This window comes from Onychostoma macrolepis, chromosome 22 (assembly GCF_012432095.1).
Source record: "Onychostoma macrolepis isolate SWU-2019 chromosome 22, ASM1243209v1, whole genome shotgun sequence".
Classification (NCBI taxonomy): domain Eukaryota; kingdom Metazoa; phylum Chordata; class Actinopteri; order Cypriniformes; family Cyprinidae; genus Onychostoma; species Onychostoma macrolepis.
Genome location: NC_081176.1, coordinates 18,113,165 through 18,137,008, shown reverse-complemented (window position 1 = coordinate 18,137,008; position 23,844 = coordinate 18,113,165). Strand labels below are relative to the sequence as shown.

The window sequence follows — 23,844 nt, the reverse complement described above, 5'->3', positions numbered from 1 at the left end:
GTTTCAGACAGACATCTTGTTCATGTTTCATTACTACAGTGCTACTTAAGGCTAAAACGTTTCTGTTCCCTAACACATACTCAAAAGTTAGGCCTGCAAGGAAAAGAAGTGTTAGACATTATTTGTGATCAACTGATTAATTTAAAAGTAATTATATTTAAAATTTCCTTCACACTTTTTAGCACTAAAGTTAGGATAAAAAAAACAAAAAACAGATTAGGTGTATAATGATTGCTTTAGCCATTTTTTTAGCATTCTTGTGCTGCTATGGAAAATGCTTGGAAATGTTGTCACATTCTTAGACACAACTAAATGAGCAAACCATTTGCCTCAAAAACACGGCTAAATGAAAAAAAACTTACACACTAAATCATTTCATTGATGTTCACAATTACAACAAATTATGACCAAAACTGATTCTACTTGTTTCCAATTTGGGAAGTCAGGATTAATACAATCTTGAGTTTCCTACAGGTTCATAACTTCATAAATTATCATTCCAACTTTACTTGAAGACAGCATCGGTCAAGGATTTAAAAAATGCAAACATCTTCAAATATATGAATATTTTGGTAACTTTCGGCAATTTGAGTTCTGACAACATCCAACGTGTGAACGGACAAGTCCTGCTTTAATCGTACCTTGGGGAATCCCAGTAATTTGAGACATACCAAAACTGTTTGATGCATCAGGAATTAGATGCCTCAAGAGTAATGAGCATGCATTATTAAGGATATTCGCCATGTGTAAACAATGTAAGGTCATGAACACAGTGCAATTATGCTACAGGGTTTTTTTTTTTTTTTTTTTGTGTGTTGGCCTGGAAAAGTCTGAAGTGACCAGGAAGAGCCTGCTGAATACCGTCCACTTCCAGTCAAGGGATGCACTATCCAGAATGAGTCACTTCCTCAGAAGCTGACCTTTGTCCCGTTGAGCATGCCCTACAAATGCCTTAGACATCGACACATCCTTCCACTAAAAACCCCAAAGTAAAAGTGAGATTTAAGAGTTTGCTGATGTTTCGGTTGTACGGACTCAAACGACAAAGAGACGGCGTCAATGCCATGCCAAGTGCATACTTAGATTGTCAGGTCCAGGATGCTGCCTCAGAACCTTTTGGAAAGTCCCATTACAGTGTTTGAATGCTACTTGAAATATTGAGGCGTATTGGGAAACTCCTGAGGAAATAGTGCTCACCTGATTTTGACGACAAATCAATATTTGCTACCTCAAAAAACGGGACTTGGTGGCACCACATGGCAGAGCAACTGAGGGAATGTGTGTGAGTGTTTTCCTGCACGGAGAGCTCCTCTTAGCATTCCGTGTAGTCTTCATTTCCCATGCAAAGCCCTAGTGTTCAGTCCATGCCTCCTGAATGAGCTCCTTTTGTGCGGTAATTGGAGATCGTTCTGTGCGGCTAACAAAGAGTTGCTGGGCCTCTCTCGTCTCTCTCCTCTGCCTCACTCTCTATTTTCCTGCCATCTTTCTTTTTTCCCTGTCCTCCTCATTACGCCCCGGTCTCTTATCTCTTGTGTAACGTATTGCGTAAAGATAGTTCAAAGCGTCTGTTTTCTATGTTTGGAGGAGGCCGTGTGGTAGAGAGTGGCTTTCGTCGCAATCTTAGCATTTATTGGATTGGTGTTCCGTTTTTGTGGTGCGCCATTTCCCCGTTTGCCTCAATCAACAGGCTTCTGCAATTTCAGTTGGATGAAGCACAATTCCACAATCCCAGCTGGCCAAACATGGGGAAAAGCAGAAGAATCCGGTTCGAGTTATGCTCAAATCCGTATCCGAACCCAACTTAATGTTTGTTTTGCAGACCTTGTGTGGATGTGAATCAGAGTCCCAGACGTTGAGGTTTTCACTGTTGAAAATACATCATCTTTTTGGTTCTGATTGGAACACTGGCCATGGAAAATCCACAAAGTACAATCTGAAGTACCTTAAGAATAAATAAATACAGTCTTGACAGTCATTATAACCATAATAAACAAAGAGTTTACTGGATCTGTAGTTGTTGACCCTCAAGACTCGTGACTTATGACGCTCATGCTACTATTGTTATTTTTTGTTTTTAAATACAGATTTTTCTAGACGTTACTGCAACTGTCAGACATTATCTTCAAACAAGTCGCGTGTACTTTGCGTTTACTCCATAGATATATATATATACATAGATGCCTCATTAGTGGCCCCTATATATAAGCTGTCTGCCATTTTGTAACAGTCAAAGCTGGTCCTTGAATACTCAATAGCAAGCTATATATATTTGAATATCCATATCTGCAATAGACTTCAGCAGATGATTTTACTAAACTGACACAATACAACACGACGAACCTGTTAGCTATGACAACATAAAAAATTAACATGGTTTAAAAACCTGTAATATTGAGTCAATAAATATAAAAAAAACAAAAAAACAACACATTTTCACAAGTGAAAGATTATCCCATTTCTTTGTGAATTTAAATATCAGCTCTTTTTACAACCAGAAGCTACACTATGTATCTTGGAAAACTCACCGGTTTTTACTGTGAGTGACGACATGTTGACCGTTCCAAGATGGCAGATGGGATCAATGCCTCTGGAGTGGTCAAGTGTGGCATCTACATATTTATGATGGACCCTAGCATACATGTAAAAACCTTAGTATACTTAAAGGGATAGTTCACCAAAAAAATGAACATTCCGTCATTAATTACTCACCCTCATGTCGTTCCAAACCCGTAAGACCTTTGTTCATCTTTAGAACACAAATTAAGATATTTTTGATGAAATGTGAGTTCTTTCTGACCCTCCATATACAGCAAAACAACTACCACATTCAAGGCCTAGAAAGTTAGTAAGGACATCAGTAAAATGGTCCATATGACAGCAGTAGTTCAACCGTAATGTTATGAAGCTACGAGAATACTTTTTGTGCGCAAAGAAAACAAAAATAACAACTTTATACAACAATTTCTTCTCTTCTGTGTCAGTCTTCGACATGCGCGAGAGGATCACAGTGCATGTGTGTGATGCTGCTGACACCGGAGCCAGCCTTCTATTTTAACAATGTCCTTACTACCTTTCTGGGTCTTGAATGTGGTAGTTGCATTGCTGTCTATGCAGGGTCAGATGGATTTCATCTAAAATATCTTAATTTGTGTTGCGAAGATGAATGAATGTCTTACAGGTTTGAAACGACATGAGGGTGAGTAATTAATGACAGTATTTTCATTTTTGGGTGAACTATCTCTTTAAATCTGTGTAATGTGAACATAACCAAATTTAACAAATAGCTCATGTAGGCTACGTACACACTACAAAGTTTTGGAGTGACAACTGCATTTAAATGTGTGTGTAATAAAGCTTAAAATCTATAAACAAGAAACATAGATGTTAACAATTTAACCCATATTTGGTGTTAGATATTGTTGGACCAAACTAGAGTTAGCAACCAGATGTATTATCATCAAGCAACATTTAACATTTTTAGCTGCTAACAGTCGCTAGACGCTAATGCTAACTTGGCCAAAAATATCTATTACTCTCATGGCCAACAGCCATGAGATTCCAAACATTGCTACGACTTGGGTTAGGGAGTTTAAGTATGTGTGTGGCTATCGTCTCACTAGCTAGTTTCGATATGATCTCCTCCATCATGATGCTAAATCATTAACCCAACAGTCTCTCAGTCCCTCTTCACAGTGACTCATTTCAGAATTGTACAGAAATAAAAGCCCAACACAGCACTGGTCATATATACACAGCATGTACTTTTCCTTCAAAAGGACCACCTGTGGTCCCGCTCGAGTTCAGTCATGTTTTTGATCACCCTCCATAAACTGTATCCATGTGGATGTAGATAGTATCACAGCGTCATTTAGGAACGTCTCAGCTGGTTGTAGCACTAAGATAAGAGCATCTGCTACTGTCAGGCGTTATCTTCAGACCATCCCAGGAATGTCACTCCCAATTACGCAACACATTGTTTAAACGTGGCTGTTCATCAGAAGTTGACAATCGCAGGCTGTTGTGTTTAAAAGATTTTTGTCCAATTTCACAGTGTTTTATTCTTGTTTATGCTTATTCTCTGAGTTGCATGTGTGTGTTTGTTTGTTTGTTTGTGTGTCGCGGTCAGACAATGAGAAGTCCTAAATGACTGAGCTTCCTGAATTTCGGGACAATCTGTTCAAAGGAAATTAAAGTACATTGCAAATAAACATTGCAGTGTGTTTCACTGACATTGTAAGCTGGCTAAAGCAAAGCAATGTTTCCTGTTACTTTGAGCTTCACAGTGTTCCTGCAGACTTTTACATAAAATAACTTAACAACTAGATTTTTATCTTTCTTTCTGAAGATGTGAGTAGTGTTTGTCTGTGTGATAGGCCTACTCTTTGCTACAATGCTAGAGTGTTTTGATTGGTTGCTATGGAGTTGCTAGGTGGTTGTTGAGAAGTTCTAGGGTTGCAATGTATTTGCTTAAGTTTGCTTAGTGTTTGCTGCATCATTATGTTCGCTAAGGTGTTCTCAGTGGTTGCTAGGCGGTTGCTAGGGTGTTCTGGATGGCTGCTTACCTGCAATAAATGCCCATCTCAAAATCTCTATGATATTCTAGTTTCTTCCATTTGACTTGGGTCCTACATTCAATATAAAGGATTTTGTTTTTACCAGGTTTGTATTTGTTTCATAATAGAGATACATGACTTATCATAGACAACTAATAAAAGAAAGAAAGGAAGTCTGCAATGTGTTGCTATGCTATCAGTCAAACCCACTTTAAACAACATCCTCTTCTTTGAGGACTGAACAGGAAAGCCAAAATCCGGATGAAAACACTCTCTCTCTCTCTCTCTCTATAGTGGTGTTTGGGGCTGGGCGATATAACCATAATCTCATATCACAATATGAGTAATTTTATTTCACGATATCAATATATATCACAATATGGTTATTTTGGAGGTCTTTAAATAAGGTCTTTATAATATCAAAATCTTTGATACCATAGAAATTTCATAATTCTTGTCACCAGTGTCAATATCACAAAAAAACAAATACTAGCCTAAATTAAAAATAATAATAACAACATAATAATAATAAAACTCAAGCTTGCTGAAGATAAGTAAACAGTCAGTGATTAAATAAGAATAAGAAACTAATTATTACAAGCAATAAGAAAAAACTACAGTAGAACAAATAAATAAGAAATGCTGCATACATTGTATAAATTAATCAAATGTATAAAAACACTGTATATTCCTCATGTGTAAATTAAATATATTTCTTCTTATTAAAGTTATAAAAGTGATTTAGTCAAGAGCAGTGAGAGATTTTCTCTTTTGTTGTTTGATTAACATGAATGAAAGACAGCAGGAATATTAGACTGCTGTCACTTTAAGAGCTGCCCCGATCCAATATACTGTTACACATGTTTTCTTTCTCGGCTAAAGATGCATGCAAATGATAAGTTTTCGTGACCACGTAACACAGCAACATCATGTAACCGCGATTAAAATCTCTACCGGTTAATCTTGTCTACCGGTATATCGCCCACCCCTAGTGGTGTTTGTGTGAAATGCATTAATGTTCTAATGACAGATGGGCCCACTTGTATGGAAAAGCACAGTGTGACCTTTGACCTCTGTGTCTAGAAACGGCTGCAGTGTTACTGTAACAGCAGCACATTGTGGTCTGGGATCCTGACCACTAACCCTGCCTTTCCCAAACATAAACACACACATCACTGATGTGCTGATGTCTGCAGCCGACAGCGGATAAGAGGCAATGGAAATGATGCACACAAACAATTACATACAGGACCTTCTATATCATTTCAGTTTTTATATGATATCTTCACGCTATATGATTAAAGTTCATATGTCATGTTGTAGCTTATTATGTACTTAAAGTTCACCCAGAAGTCATTATTTATTCACTCTCATGTCGTTCCAAACCATAGGCACGCACAAAACCTGCATGTTCTGGATTAAACTCCTCTGTGTTTGTTATGAACACTTTCAGACACATCTCGACTAGACGTGTCCATCTCAAAATGATGACTGATAACACAGAAAGGGTTCACTATTCCATTAAAATCCTATTTCAATTCTAAAATGTTCTATTAGTTTATGATTGATGCCATTTTTAAAGAGGCTACTGGCTGAGAAACCATGAAATTGATCTTCAATGTAATGAATAGCTGTTTATTGGATTGTGTGTTTATTGTTTGTATTGTTTTAATCTCTCACTGAATGACTTAAATAGCAATGGATGCACATAGATTTAACCACAACAATGGATTATGCTGTTTGTTGAATCAACAGGGCCTGGACACCTCGCAGAAGAGTTTATTAAGCTAAATTTATGATATCTTTTGTTTATGGACAGCTAATCAAATTCAAGTGAACCCTAGGGTTAAGCTTACTTTTACTCAAAATGAGTTTTACTTTAGATGTTATTTTTTTACTTAAAGCAAACCAGCAGTTGGTCAAAAGTCAGTGCAAAATGGCTAGGAGAAGTGATTCAATCAAGTCTGCTACAGGAAGCAGTATTGCACTGAACTATGCCTTGATCTTTGTTATCTGATGCAAAAAAAGCCGTCCGCCCTCGTAGTACCAAAATTATTTCGGTCTTCTCAACTGACAACCTTTTATTTATTTTTTTTTATTTTTTTATTTTATACATTTATAAAATTAAAAGATATTTTCATTTTTAGATGGTCCTAGTTTTTTTTCATCAATTCATAAAAAAATATCATCAATAATAAATAATGTAAATAATGAGCTATTTATTTGATTATCAGTAAATTTTCATGATTACATCAGTGTTATTCATATCATTGGAATACTATTAGTATTATTTTTATATTTTCTGGTTTATTTTCATTTTAGCTATTTTTAGTAGTTTTGTTTTTGTTATTTTTGTATATATTTATTTATTTATTTATACATTTTTTACATTTTAGTTTAAGTTATTTTACATTAAGTTAAACTAAATGAGAATAAGTTAACATTTTATTCCAAGTAGTGAATTTTATTTTTATTTTTTATGGTTTTAATTTTTGTTTTAGTTATCTATAATAAGCCTACACTGCCATATGTGACTCTGACTATTGTCCTCTTCTCTATACCATTATAAGAAACAGCATCTTTTGTTTTTCCACCCTCAACATCTGGTCATTAGCGCTTTTGTTGTTGTAAGAGCGAATTGAATTTTAATGACCAATGAGACGCTTTAATTATGGCATGTTTACATATCTGCTTCACTGACCACGCCCCTCTCTTTCTTTACTGTTTGTTTGTCTGAAAGATTTCCACCGTTGATATGCTTGATTATAAAGGCACATTCACTCACAAAATCCAGACGAACACAAGAACACACACGCAAAGTATTCTATTCACTTTCTATCTGAAGTCACTTGTGCCACTTCCATATCCCTGGTTTGTTTTAGTGAAATTATCATGACTTCCCTTTTTTTCTTCCCACTTCAGTTGCTCTTATCCCAGAATCAGAGGAGGCATAAACAGGGGAGTTCCGTCTTGGATACAGACGCTCTGCTTCTGGGTTTTCCATTACATTCTTCCAAAGAATTCCCTTGTACCTGATGCACTGTTGCTTCTCTCTGTTTTCACCTCTTTCTTTGATTAACAGTGTGGATTTCAGCTGCGTGGCTGTTTTCCATTCTGGTTGTTTTTTTGCGCAGCATACCCTTTTTAATGTGGTATGCAGGAAAAAGAGACAAATAAATGATAAAAATCTCTTCCGCAAACATTAATGACCAGACTTGCATCCCTTGATTGTTTCCCTTTTCACTATTTCATAGTTTGGGGGGAAAAAACACCCTTTTATTGGCACTCTGATTATAAGGCTGGTCTGTAGAACTTTATTTATAAAAATCACTGTTGTCTTCATGTTTTATACATACACACATATATTTGTATGATAATACTCAAAATTGCTTGATTGATTGATTTAAATGTATTACTTATTTGTTTTTTATATATATACATTTTACATAAAGATTTAGTAGTTACATATAGCAAAACTATTTATTTAACAAAGTTATATGCCAACACAATATTTATTTATTTATAAAGGTTTAATAATAGCCATATGCCAATACAATAGTTATTTATATTTAATTTATTATATAGTTTTTTTTATATTTATATTTTATATATAAAGTTTTAATAATAGCTGTGTATCAATGCAACTGTTTTATTCATTCATTTATATTTATTTTTCTATATTTTGTATATAAAGTTTTAATAACAGTTATTTTCCAGCTATTAGTTATTATGAATCAGAATGCACCTGTGAATCAGTCTTTCTGTGTGACATAATCATCTGTTCTTTTGAAGGTTTGCTTCTGAGGACAAAAAAAGAACCTCGGATGAAGAGGAAGATCCACTTCAGCCTAATGCTTTCACCATCATTACTCACAGCCCCTCTCTTTCTATCTTACTTCTTCGACTCTCTCCTTTATGTCCTCTTCAGAAAGAAAAGGGCAGAAAAAAGAAAGAAAAGTTGCCTCTCCGCTGTTTTTCCAAAAATGCCTCTCAGGGAGGCCTCCAGGAAATGACCATATAGAGGCATAAGCCATTTTTCCACTGACAAGAGCCGTGCAGCTGATGGGAACTATCTATAGATGACTTCAGAGCCACGATACACGTCACATCTCCAATGTCCTTCACCGCTCGTGGCTACAAGGCACGTATTGTCCAACGCGTCCCACAAACCATGACTTAGATTCTCAAGAAGGACATCAACATTTTTGCTTCATGATTAATTGAAATGCAATGTACTGTCACAGAGTTCTGCGGGTTCTCGCTCGAACTGCGCGGGCAGCTCATTAGTAAATTACAGGCTCCAGATCCGAGTGAGCAGGGTGGGAGTCTCCTCCCTATGGGTGTGCTTTTGCTCGCTCCAATTCAGCGAAATCCCATTTCCATTCCCTTAGCACGCTTGGTTGGATGCCTTAATACGCCGCCCACCCTCAGTTTCCCCTAAAGGAGCCTCACTCCGAGTGCCCCATCACTAACAGCCCTCTGATAACCAGACACACACACACACACACAGGGATACAATATTAGGGATCCTGAACTTCATTCCATGCCTTCCCACATCTTCCCTTTTTTGTCTTTCCTTCATTCTGTTTCCTTCCCCCTCGAGAGTTTGAGCTTTATTAATAGCCGTATAGTGGCTGTTGTGTCCTACAGCTGCTGGAAGAGTTGCCCAGACTAGAAAAACTGGCATGAAATTACTGAAAATACAGGGGTTTAAAATTTTGTTAAGCTAAGTCTATAAAGCAATGTTTGTGTTTCCTGATTGATTCATTGATTGATTGGCTACAACATCATTCAGTCAGCAATTGTAATTTAACAAAAGATATGTTTGAAGCATTTAAAGTGTCTCAAGTTTAAAACTAGTCTAGAGGTAAGTCTAATGCTGAGTCTGAATTTTCTGTATGCGTTTTTTTTTCGTATTCGTCATCCTTTCCTATCAAAATGCTTGCTATGGATGCGAAAATGCAGAACCTGGTCCGAATTTTTATTTTTTTTAATGACAGACGAAAGTTTTGGAGGCAGTGTGTAAACGTGATTGACACAATATGAGGTCGTGTTTATTTTTTTAACATGCGAAAATTTCGGACGAGAATTTCAGACTCAGTGTGCAAGGTACGGTAAGCCATTGATTGACTACAGCATTAAGAAGCGGTCACATTAGCGAAAGTTTGGCGAAATTGTGAAGCAATGTATGAACCCAGAAGTCTCTTTCAAATCAAGCAGATTTCTGTTTAACTTGAAACTGTTGCGAAATCTGCATGAGGAAATGCTATTGAAATGATTGAATTTTGCTATTGTGCTTGCGAAAATTCACTGAACAACGTTAAATGTGACCATAGCTTTAGTTTGATGCATCTAAATCCAAGTCTAAAGTTTAAAGTTCAGTCTGTGGTTAAGTCTGAAAGCTAAGGATTTGTATGTTCAGCTTTTATTGCAAATTATTCCACCAGGCTAGTAATTTTGCCAAATATATTTTTGAAGCTTAAAAAGACAAATCTAAAGTTAAGTGTAATTCTCAACCCAATCTCATGAGAAATTGCGAGTAACTAGTTTACAAGTTTGCGATTTTGTATGAATTTGTACATTTTTGATTCATAAGAAAACATGCAATTTAAAAAAATAAATAAAAATGCTAAGCTTGTTTTACATTCAACTGCGCTGCTTTTCCATTGTTTGAAGTTGTATGCTTTAATTCACATGAGAATGTATCATTTCTTTTAAAAAAGCTAAGCTTGAAGGTCAACAGAACACTTTTGTATTCTACTACGCTGCTTTTCCATTGTTCTTTCACATGCACTACTAGACGGTCTTGCAGCATGAATGCCGTGTTTTTAGAATACCAAGTTTTAAAAAACACAGACACTTTATCCCATGAGGCCACGGCAGAGGATTTTGAATATATAATGAAGCCATTCAATTTTATTCATGCTGTACTGTATCCACCTTATTTTTCCCATGAAAGCGCCATTTGTAATTGTTAAGCGTCTGGTGGTTTCCGGTGTCATCCACTTCCAGCTATTTTTAGCTATACGAAACAGATCGTTTCACTGCTTGATATTGCAAATTGTTTTCCCAATATGAATTATCTTAATTGAACACACTGTGGTTTGTAGTACACACAGTTTTACCGTTTACTGCACGTTGTGATTCTTCTCATTAGTTCCCTGTATAAGTCTCACACATTCACAGAAAACGGCTTACTTCCGCGTTGAAAAATAAGGTGGATAGAACGTACTTTTATAACAATCACAAAGTAATTTTCAAACCAAATATAGTACCTACTAGACAACATGCAGTTTCGGACGCGGTGGAATGATTCTGTATCCACTCAAAGGCGAACAAACAGAGTCATATTTTGAAGCATTGACGCTTCTTTTGCCGCGAGCAGTCGTAATCGGATCAGCTCGTTGTTATTGCGCAGACGGAAGCGAATCAGTAATGATGTTGGGACTGATGAAGATGCTAAACATCTGGGCTGGCTGTGTGCCTGCATCCAGTTGGAGTGTGGCTGATTAGATTCAGACATCATTGATTATGCTGTGATTTAATTTAAATTCATAATCATCTGAAATAACATTGTGACGGGCTGGTGCCCCGAGATTAGACAAGAGGGACGGAAGTAAACAAATCGCCTTCCTGAAAAAAACAATAGAAACCATCACAAAATTTTTAATGGTTTTACTGGTTACAATGGGACTTGTATTGGTTTTAATGGAAACTGTAATGGACCCTGTGGGCTACTTGTAATTGGTTGCCTTTTATTGGTGGCTTGTTAAAACCACTAAATCCTAATGGAATATGTCCCAAAACACTACAGAATACCATTTTTAATGGTTAAAAGTTGATGGTTTGTAATGGTATTTGTAGCGGAAACCATTAGAATTTGGTTTTTATTGGGGTTTTTTAGCAGGGCAGTTTGCGACTAGCTCTAGAAACAAAACCGCAAACACGCATTTTTGTTTGTCAGTGAGTTTTTAGTCAATATGCAACATCAGGTTAGTGAAAATCACAACTTAGCTAAAGTTTACAGGGGAATGAGTCGGTTGCGTTTCTTTGTTCGCAAACGTCCTATATCCTCCTCAGGATCCTCCCGCGTGCCTCGTACAAAACAACGACTTGTTCTCTTTGTATGTCAGACCTCCTCTGTGCGACGTAAATGCAACATTGATGGCTGTATAGATGATTTATGCTCCTTTCATACACGGCATATGTGTTTTGTGAACGCTGACATTTTTGCTTCAAGTTGAAGCGTTGATGATTGGATACACAAGCGCTTTGTGTCAAGCGGGTTCTTTCATATTATAATCAGCTTTCCACTCAAACAAATGTCAAAAATATGTAAATTATCTCGGTATTATCTGTTTAAAGTGCTGTATCATGGCTATTGATGAAACACACATTTATCAAAACAAACCCTGGTGAATTAATAATGAACTTGAAGTTTTGTTTGTTTTTTTCTACCAACGTCTTCTAACGGTTAGAAATTGTTGTTAAATGAGCTTTTCTCCTGTATAAATGGATTGAAAAGTCTTTAATATATAGGCTATATTTTATTAATTCTACAGTTGAGTATTATCCGTGAGGCTTTGGTTTCATAAGCATATTATTAATGCAGATATCAGGATCAGACGGATATCAAAATGGACGTTGGGATGAAAAATTGTGTTCCTTATATTATGGCTGTTTGATGGGACACCGGCTGGCAGATGGATATTCCATAATTGAGCCATTTTAGTGAAATATATGCACTTGATGAACACTTTTTAGTGGTCACATACATATTTCCAAACAACATGGAAAACATTTTCAATGAAGCATAATTTTCAATTTCTAGAGTTTGCCAAGGTCATGGGTTTTATTCCCATACTTGACATTTACATACTTCAAGTATTTGAAGCTATAATTACCATCATAGTGAAAATGTTCATGGTCAGTTTATGGGAAGGTTGCATATGGCATTTTTAGAAGCATGTAGTTACTCCAGTGTTTTGGATATTCCCGGGATATGAACCCTCGTCCACCTGGTATATGGCACTAGCCACATGATTATATGATGGGACAGGGCCAGGCTTTTGTGTTGGGGTTGTGGTGCTGGATTATTCCAGAGGAACCGAGCGTAGGAAACCGGATTGGAAAATAAGAGCCGGCCCTTCAACAAGACGGTCATTACAGCTGTGAGTAAGGGTTTAGTCATCTACTTGCATCTTGGAACATGTATCCTTTAATGTGCAACACTCAAGAATTCAGTCTCATAGGGTTATAATGGAAACACTTTTGCGTTTTAGCGAACAAATGGACAAGATGCAGGCTTGTTTTGACCATGCTTTAGTGTAATATTGGATTAGGATAAGAGGAGAGCGTTAGCTGTAAGAAGCACGTCTGTGACTAAAGGAAAGCTTTAGCGTCTCAGCAGGGAGGCTTAGGTCATTATCTGAGCAGACAATCTGCAGTAGGAAATTAGACAATTGGTTGAGAACTGGGTGTTTGTGTGATTTAAAATAATGAGATTTCGGCTCTTTTGGCTTCCAGTGGTTTAGAGGCTGTTGATTAGAATATATGTGACCCTGGACCACAAAATCAGTCTTAAGTCGCTGGGGTATATTTGTAGCAATAGCCAAAAATACATTGTATGGGTCAAAATTATAAATTTTTCTTTTATGCCAAAAATCATTAGGATATTAAGTAAAGATCATATTCCATGAAGATATTTAGTCAATTTCTTACCATAAATATATCAAAACTTTAAAGGCGATTTTCTCAATATTTCGATTTTTTTCCACCCTCAGATTCCAGATTTTCAAATAGTTGTATCTCGACCAAATATTGTCCTAACAAATACATCAATGGAAAGCTTATTTATTCAGCTTTCAGATGATGTATAAATCTCAATTTCGAAAAATTTACACTTAAGACTGGTTTTGTGGTCCAGGGTCACACACACACACACACACACACACACACATATATATATATATATATACACATACACACATATATATATATGTGTGTGTGTGTAATAAGTGCTGTCAAATCGAATAATTGCATCCAAAATAAAAGTTTGTTTACATAAGTGTGTTTACTGTGTATTATTATGTATACATACATTAAGAAATGTTTGTAATAAATAGAATATAAATCATACCACTGTAAAAAAAATTCCGTAAAATTTACGGTAAAAAACCGGCAGCTGTGGTTACCAGAATTATACCGTAAAATATACGGTAGGAACGTTTTAGGTTTTACGGTTTTAACTTAAATTTACAGTTAAATACCGTAATTTCAGTTAAATACCGTAAACTGATATAATGTTAATATAACAACCTATTGAAATACTGAAATCTGTTTTGTACTTTTGAAATACACTGATAAACACCAAATGCAGATGGTGATGAGAAAGTCACATGATGAACCAAAGCCCATCACAAGCAGCTTTTAAATAATAACATATATAGAAGGTGCACAGTGTCATTCACACAAGCACTAAACACCATCATGGTGAGACTCATTAAACTGAAATATGCAATAATCATTAATTTAACAACATTAGATGTAACATACAACCCTAATAAACATAACTGATAAGAAAAAACTAAGAATAAACCTAGTTATTTCAAAGAAAAAACATCAAATTCAAACAAAATTTGAAATGCAACACAGGGAATTCTGGGAACGTCAATTTACGTTTTTTCCCTGTAAATTTTACATTCTTTTTCACTTCCAAAAGTGGTATTTCACCGTAAAATTGTCTGAAATGTCTATTACAGTTTTTCACCGTATATATTAGGGGAACTTACCGTTAACCATTTAACAGGTTTTTACCGTAGCTTTTTCACAGTTTTTTACCGTTAAAATCACAGTCATTTTTTACAGTGTATATATATGAACAATTCAGTTTAAAGTATATTATTTCTACATTTATAAAAAATGAATGTGTAAATGTATACACTTTAATATACACTATATACACATATAAATTAATATGAGAATTTAATTAAAAATGTGCCTTTAAATTTATTTCAATTATTGCTGTATTCATTAATTCATAAATTTAACTGTAACTGTAACATTTAATTTTTTAATTATATGATTAAATATTACTATCTAAATAAATTATGCATACATGTATGCACTTTTATAATATATATATATATATATATATATATACACACACACATATATATATATATATATATATATATATATAAAACCAATTGAATTATTATATATGAGATTTGCACTAATGTAACACTATTATATAAATAAAAATAATATAAATTGAATTACTAAATTTTCTAATTTATAAATTAGTTTATTTATATATATATATATATAGAGAGAGAGAGAGAGAGATATTGAAAATGTAATGTATAAATTTATACGCTTTATAGATTATACAAAAATAATATATAATAAAATATATTAATACAATTCTTATGAGATTATAAATTGCATTTATATATTTCACATAGATAATATATTATTATTTTTAAATTATATAATATATTATTATTTAAATAATACAGTATTAAATTAGTTAATTGCATATATCTATATAGCCTATATGATTTTATTATTAAAATCTAAGAAAAATCTTCTTTAATCTAAGCTTCTGATATAGCAATATATGCTTCAGAGCACTGGGACATCCTAGATTAGGAATGAGCTCAGATGACAGCAAATATTACTCATTGTTGGTAATGTCCTCATGTGACACAGGTTTTGAGATTATGTGATTTTAAAGACTAACCCTGGTTCAAATGGTGGCATTGACGTCGGTCAGCATCCCATCCAGTTACGTTTCCTCAACTTCCTTCCAGCAGCTGATAAACTCTCAGTGAGGCAGCCTGCTGATGCTGTGTTTATACTCCAGAAGTTTGGCAGAATATCGATTGGAGCTGTGCATGAGGTGGTTGTGACAGATACATGTAAGAAATGAGTCACTGGAAAGGGAAAGAGTGAGAAGAGATGGTGACAATAGCGTGGGACCTCTTGAGACTGACTGTGAACCAGTGTATTGTGTGTGTGTGTGTGTGTGTGTGTGCGTGTGTGTGTGTGTGTGGGTGTGTGTGTTGTGGCAGGCTTTGTCAATCTCACCAGGATGAAATTTCTGAAAGTTGGAATAGTGTTTCAAGAAAACAGATGGACTAAATAGTGTTTTAATTTGAGGTGTTTGGTAAGCCAAGCATCACTATTACTACTGCTAATAAAATTAAACTTCAGTACCTCCAATACCACAAAATGGAGAGGAAAGCCACGCTTCTATTTTTCTAAACAATTGGATTTACAAATTTTGCATGTTGTGGCAATTTTCCATTTTAATGAAGGTATGAGACGAAAGTCTTTTGAAGATTTATTTTCTTGCGAGAAAAGGTCTACAGTCATGCCTGCAGAGTGCGACAAAAGGAAAACACGTCGACTCAGCATTTATACCCCAATCAAATCATAATGCATATCCAACCAACGTGTCCATTTAGGGTATCCAACCATGTCCCCTAGATGCATTTCTAAGTATTTCATGCAAATTATTTTCCAAGACGCTAGGACATCTAATAAACTAAAATTCCTGAGCCATGTATTTATTTTAGAGAGATGCTGACCAACATCATTTATTTAAAATAATATTTATTTATTTAAAATTAACATGGTCATCCATATTTACTTACATATTTTATAAAGAAAATAATATCACAAAATGTAACTTTGCTTATGACAAATTTTTGACATTACCAAACTCTCTTGTTTTTAACAGTACTAGTAGTCATAATAGCATCCAAAAATAAAAAATAAATAGAAAGAAAAATTGACTAGAATAACATGATATTCAAGCAGGTTTTGTACAGGAATTTAATTTATTTATCAACATTTATTAAGGTTTTCATTAGCTTCTTAAGTGTTTTTAAATATTATTTATTTGCCTTTATAATTAACATAAAATAATCCATCCATGTTTTTGTATAATGTGAACAATATTTCAGTAGAGGTTAAAACTTGCTCTGCTTATGATTTTAATTTTCACCTGACATTAGCAGGCCCTCTTATTTTGAACAGTAATCTTTAACAATCATAACAGCATACAAAACATAATAATAATTTAAAAAATCAACAATATACAAAAAACATGATATTTACCTCTTATAAAGGTTTTGTAGAAGAAATGTTTTGAAATATTTAGTATTTGTTTGTTTGTTTGTGAACTTAAAAATGAACATTAAGTGACCCATATTTAGGCTACTTTTTGAATAGCCTAATAAAACAATAGCTTATTTCAGTAAAAACAAGTGACTTCGCCAAGCCCACTTATTTGTTTTAACAGTAATATTTAATACTGGTAATAACATACAAAAAAAAATAAAAATGTTTTGATAAGAATTTACTAGACCTATATCAAATTCAGTTCAACATAGAAGTTCAATATCCTATAAGTTCGTTTTTTAATAATGGGAATAATATTTCGGTAAAATTTAATAACATGCTACGTCTTTTTTTTTTTAGGAATTAGACTTTAGGGACTTTATGAACATGATTGAGACTCATTGCGGAGGCGACACGTGACTCTGGTCTGTTGAGCGACTGAAGAAAAGCGATGGAAGCGCGTTCTGGACTCGCATAGTTTCTCAGCGACATGGCAACGGCTTCACGGGGACGCGCCTCTCCTCCTCACGAGAGAAACCAAAGCAAAGCACACACACTGCTGTCTGTCTGTGATAAATCTGCTGCGGGAAATGCCTGTTTTCACATGTACTGACTCACATAATACTGGCAGATCCACGGCGTCCCTCTTTTGTTATCTTCTTTCATAATGCTCGTTTGGTTTGCGTCTTATTATCATCAACTGTTTTGGCAGCTGACCGTCAGCTGTTTGAACAGCTATTGTGGATTAGCGAGCTGATTGTCATCCAACTATTTACTATTAGCTTAGCATCCAGCGCTTATGTCGCCCTTGATAAAAAGTCACAAATCAGTCCTCAGTGGATAATCAAGGTCAATCTTGGTTGATTGACTGATTATTATTTTAGTATCTATTTATTTGTTTACACTATTTATATTTTATTGTGTTTATTTTAACATTTATTTTATTTTATTTTATCTTATTTTGTTTTATTTTAGCTTTTTTTTAAAATCTTATCTATTTTGTATTGTTCGACTATTTATTTTATATTTTTCTCTATTTTTGTTTTCATTATTTATGTATTTATTTATTCATTCATTTAGTTTTTATCGTTTATCTATTTTATTATTTATTTTTACTTATTTTAGTTATTTATCTGTTTATTTTTTATATGTATGTATTATATATTTAGCTTTTTTAAAACATTTTATTAATGTTATTTGTTATTTTATCTTTTTATTTTATTTTAGTGTTTTTATTTTATTGCATTCATTTTTTATTTTAGTATCAATTTATTTATTTATGCTTATTTATATTTTGTTTAATTTTATTTAATTTTATATTATTTTGTGTTATTTGATCTTTGATCTATTTTGTGTTGTTTGATTATTTATTTTGTATCATTTCTTTTTGTTTTCATTATTTATTTAAGCTTATTTTAATTGTTTATTTACTTATTTATTTATCTTTTTATTGTATTGTATCTTTTTATTTTAGTATCTTTTGTGTGTATATATATATATATATATATATATATTATACATATTTATTTATTTAGCTTGTTTTATTTTATTTGCTATTTTAGCTTTTTATTTTCTTTATTTTTATTTTCTTTTTTCTTTTGTTTTAGGCATATATTTGAACATCATATCAAGCACACTTTCAAATTTTAAAGAGATTGCCTCAAAATGACAGATCAGTTCCAATCACATCTAGATTAAGGAGGGTGCTGACATGATTACCTTGGTTGTCCTTTGGTAGATTGACTTGTTTTGCTGTTGTTGCTGAACTGAGATCAGTTCTGAAATGTGAGAGGATGGTCAGCGGTCAGCAAATAATGGTGTTTTGATTTTACCCTGCTTCTAATGACCGGCTCCAATATCTTCTTACGTAACACTGGCCAAATCATGTGTGTGTGCATGTGTGTTGCGTCCTGCGTTTAAAACACAAAGTCTTCTATTGTTCAGATATCTGCAAAGCCTCTGTAATAAACAGGCCGACAGAAAGGCTTAGAGTGAGCTGAATCACGCTGCGGCTGGATTTACCCTGGACAACAAAGAGCAGGCGGGTGGCTTTCAGACTCTGGCCTCCGCGCTTGTTTCACTTTCAATGCAGTGTGTTTGTGCTGATCACCATGAAGTTACACCAATATGATTTTACATGCTTTTCACCACTCAGATTGTAGTGGGCTTGGTCAAGAGTTACGACCAATGTCTTCATTCAACATGCTTTTAAGAAATATATTAAAATTTTCTACATTGAAATGAATAGCATTTTTATTATATATATATATATATATATATATATATATATATAGTCAAACAATATATGTGTAAATATTATTATTTTTTTATTTGATTTGATTTTAGTCAAGAATGTTTTTGTACAAGGATTACCCTTGAAAATCAGAGATCAGTTATAGCCATTTTAATTATTTATTTAGTGTTTTTAGTGTTATTTTTTGTGTGTTTTATTTAATTATTGCATACAAATCAAATAATGTGGTTATAAAGTTATAATTAAAAAATCTAAATATTGTCTTGCTTCAGAGATCGCTAATTAATTAAGTTAAGGAATTATATGTTAAAGGGATACTCCACCCCAGAATGAAATTTTTTTCATTAATCACTTACCCTCATGTCTTTCCAAACCCGTAAAAGCTTCGTTCGTCTTCAGAACAAAATTTAAGATATTTTAGATTAAAAAAAAACAGGAGGCTTGTGACTGTCCCATTGACTGCCAAATAAATTACACTGTCGTTATGAAGCGACGAGAATACTTTGTACGGAAATAAAACAAAAATAAGAACTTGTGTCGCGGCTAACACAGAAGAGTGTACGCATTTTGAGTGCAGTGATACTCTCCAAAATGGCGTGACGGTGCCAAATTGTTGAATAAAGTTGTTATTTTTGTTTTAATATCCATACAAAAAGTATTCTCGTCGCTTCATAACGACAGTGTAATTTCGTCGCTTCATAACGTTACGGATGAACCACTGATGGCAGATGGATTATTCTGACCATGTCTTTCATACTCTTCTGGACCTTGACAGTGTAATTAATTTGGCAGTCAATGGGACAGTTACAAACCTCCCGTTTTTTAAAAATCTAAAATATCTTAATTTGTTTTTCTGAAAACGAACGAAGCTTTTACAGGTTTGGAACGACATAGGGGTAAGTGATTAATGACAAAATTTTCATTTTGGGGTGGAGTATCCCTTTAAATGTCAAAATATGTATGTAATAAATATATATATAATGTGTGTGTGTTAAAAATAAAAAAACAAATATATATAAAATAAAATTATATATATATAGGCCTATATAGCCTATATGTAAGTAAGAATTGTGAAATATATAGTATTTAATAATGAAAACCTTATATTGTAACCTTATATAATTATGTATAGATATGCTTATATCAAAGAGTAACTTTGCTCATGTGAGTTTTCTTCAGGTTATGATTAAAAAAACTCAAAAGCATTTTGGCGTAATAATTATTAAAACATATTCATATATAAAAAGTATAAAATAACATATACAGAGAGAATACTAAAAAAAAAACATCTTGACGCTTGTCAACAAAGTTTCTCTCACCTTTTGCAAAAAAGTCGTAATGTAACATTAAATTCTTCGTCCACACATCTGGCCGTGCAGTGAATAGATGTCTATAGGTGTTTAGCTTTGTCTTGCTCAGTGAACCTCAACAGAAACAGACGAGAAATGCCATTATTTGGGAAACATTCCTCCGCTGCTCCAGCTGGGCATGTGGAACTAATTACTGTCGAGGAATTTACACAGCAAGTGAAACCGAGAACATGTGCTGTGTGTCACGAAGCTCGTACGAACCACTGGAGCAGTCTTGACGTTGTTATGAGCATCTTCCTGTCTCAGGTTGAACGGACGAAACTCAAGGTTCATTTGGTGCCAGTGAAGCCAACAATCATGCATAGATGTCTTCGAGATATTGACTGGTGTTAATTAATTACTAATGACTTAACGGAAGTAAATACACAGAGATTTGATCTAGTCTGTGCACTGTTAGCGTGTACGTTTTTATGCTATAGCTTTGCCTGTGAGGAGCAAAGGATGCAGGGTTTTGGGGGAGATTTGGGTTGTGAATAAGAGAGTAAACGGTTCCGCTCTCATGGTTCGACCTGTTGCTGATCTGTTATTTGCGAAGCCGTTTAATTTCCCTATCTAGCATTTCAAACAAATGTGTCTGGAATAACTGAAAGAGGAGCTATTTGTGGCATGTTTCAGGCGGGCAGCGTGACCTCGGAAACTGAATATAGCTGTCCTGCTCTCTTTCCTTCTTTCTAAGAACAATATATTTCTTTATCAGTCACTTTTCCCACATTTGTCAGCTAGATCATGTCAGCCTGTGTAAACCCCTGGACGGCTTTGTTAAAATAACAGTACGTCACGTGTGTGTGTGTGTGTGTGTGTGTGTGTGTGTGTGTGTGTGTTGGCTAGCTGTAGCCCAGTAATTCATTCGTTGTTCATTTGTTGTTTCCTGAGATCATATTCCCAGGAATGCTTTATGAGGTCAATTTAATGTAGTGACTACAAGTTACAGCCATTTTTATTACCCATGCCTGAAGGGCAACAGATCTTTACACTTCTTTAAAGACTTTAGACTGTTCTGCAAGTGGCCTACATCTGGATTCAAAGAAATGATCTGGGTTTAATATTCAAGACAATCTCTATAGACAGCATGTGTATTAAAATATAATCTTGATTTATTTAAATTAATAATAATAATAATAATAAACTCTTAAATATTTTAATAATGTATGTTTTATTAAAACATTTTAAGTATTTTTTCTTTTAAATAAGATAGTTAATTTTTATTAATTAAATATATATATATTTTAAAATATATAAGTAATAAATTGATTCAAACATGTATTATATAATTATTTAAAAATACATTTATTAATAATAATTTAAAATGTATAATAAATGTATTTTTAAAAATAATATAATAAAATAATACATTTATTCATATAATATTATTTAAATGTTTAGTTGTTTAATAATAGCAATAATAATAATAATAGCAATTATTATTATTATTATTACTATAAACTTTTAGTTGAACTTTTTGTTTATTTTAATGTTTTATTATTATTTAAATAATTGAGTAAAACCTTTATTCTATAACTTTTAAATAATTTAATTAATTAATTTATAATTAAAATATTTAAATACTAAATGTATTCATATTATTATTATTTAAATGTTTAGTTGTTGTTCTTATTACACAATTTAAATAAATTAATTGATTTATACATTATATAGTAATAATAATAATAATAATAAATTCAAATAATGAATTTATGAATTTATTAATACATTTGTTATTTAAATGTCTAATTGTTGTTGTTGTTGCTGTTTTATTTAAACGAAATATGATACATTTATAAATAAACACTTATTCTATGCGCTAAGTTTGAAGAACATTTCTTTCCCAGAACGTCATTACGTAATTTTATAAATTCTACTTCTTGTAGAAAAATAAAATAAAAAATAAAAGGCTCTTACACAATTTTGTACAGAAAAAAAAAATGATGTGAAAAGTTAATTAATAATATGAGCTACACATTTTTAGTTTTTAACCCTCCTGAATCTTGCTCCATAGATAATCATTATATGTACGTAAATGCATTAGTGTATGTTTTTGCATAGGGAGGGTTGAATGGATATTGTTTGTGGACTTGTTTTCAACTCAGAACTCGTTTTAAGGAAAGTGTTGCCACAGAGATTCATGTGAGCCATGTGATGGAAACAGGATTTGTGATATTTTCTGCGTGGGTCAAACATCCTTTGACCAGTCATCAGTTTGGCAGTAATTGTAAAGCTTTGTGATCATGAAATGTGAACTGCAGCTGTAGGGGAAATTCTTGCATACTAAGAGCTGAAGAATTCACAGATTTTGTGTTGACAGACTCATGTGTGAATCGTGCACGATGCTCCGGACGCTTTTCACGGAATGTTTCTTTAATTGTCCGTCGTAATGGCCGAAAATCATCTGCGTTTAGTTGGCATGGGAACAAATGGGGCGCAGAGTCGACAGGAAACACATGGCATGTTAGGTGAAAGGCTGGGAAAAGGAAAGAAACAAATGTCACGATATCTCTGTGAAATGTAGCCGCAATACACGCATCACGTGTTGCGTTGGTGCTCAGAAATGTTTTGAAGAACTTTCTTAGAAGACACGCCGAATTCTTCTGCCCCCAATGGGACTATTGACTTTCCTGAAGCGGTGAAACCGTACCATAGGTGAAGTCAGAGAAACACCATTCAAAATAGTGCTCCATCTTCAACTTTGTCCTCTTCCCACCCCCCCAGTCGCTCCGAAAAATATACAGCTGCAGGGTTTCTCACAGCAGCGTCGGGTGTGTGCCCTTTGACCGCTTGCAACCTTGACCTCTCGATCTGATCTTTGGAGAAGCCGCTTTAACAAGAACAATCGCTCTTGAGGACGTGTCTTTAAGATTCTGTGACTGAACACATAGAACAACACATAGACAGTGCTGGGTAATAACTGATTACATGTAATCTGGATTATCAGATTCTTGTAATTTGAATAAAATACTTGTAATCAGACTACAGTTAGGCTACTTTTTTATGGATTACATGATTACATGTTATTCACACAATAGCAATTCTCCCTAATTCCTCTTGTTTATCTTTTAAATGTTCCTTTCTAAAATAGCACTTACTCTTTGTATTTTTATGGTACGATATGGTAAAAAATGATATGTATTTTTTACTCTTCGTATTTTAATGTCGATATGGTACAAGATTATACTATTTAAATCAATGTGATAAAAAGTAAAAAAAGACAAAAAGTGTAATGTGTAATGCAATGGGTTATGTTACTAACTACAATTTTTGTCATGTAATTTGGAATCAGTAACAGATTACAATTTGTAAGTAATCTACCCAGCTCTGCACATAGAAATACAATGACAACCATCTAGAACACCCTAGCAACCGCTCATAACATCCTAGTAACCACCTAATAAAAACATAGCAACTACCCAGCAGACCCTAGTATTCACCTAGCAATGCCCTAGCAACCACCCAGAACTCCCTAGAAACCCAGAGCAACCACTCATAACACCCTGGCAACCACTAACAATGAACAATCACTTCAGAGGATATTATGTTTTTAGAA

At 33.9% G+C, this 23,844-nt stretch overlaps 1 protein-coding gene across 1 annotated transcript in view; it reads right to left on the bottom strand.

Annotated features, from left to right (window-relative positions):
• Positions 1-10,965, bottom strand: part of dph5 (diphthamide biosynthesis 5) — a 37,773-nt gene extending 26,808 nt beyond the window's left edge. Inside the window, exon 1 of the mRNA XM_058761810.1 lies at positions 10,833-10,965. The gene's annotated coding sequence lies outside the window, so the exon portion shown is untranslated. The remainder of the gene's footprint in view (positions 1-10,832) is intronic.
• Between the last annotated feature and the right edge of the window lie 12,879 nt (positions 10,966-23,844).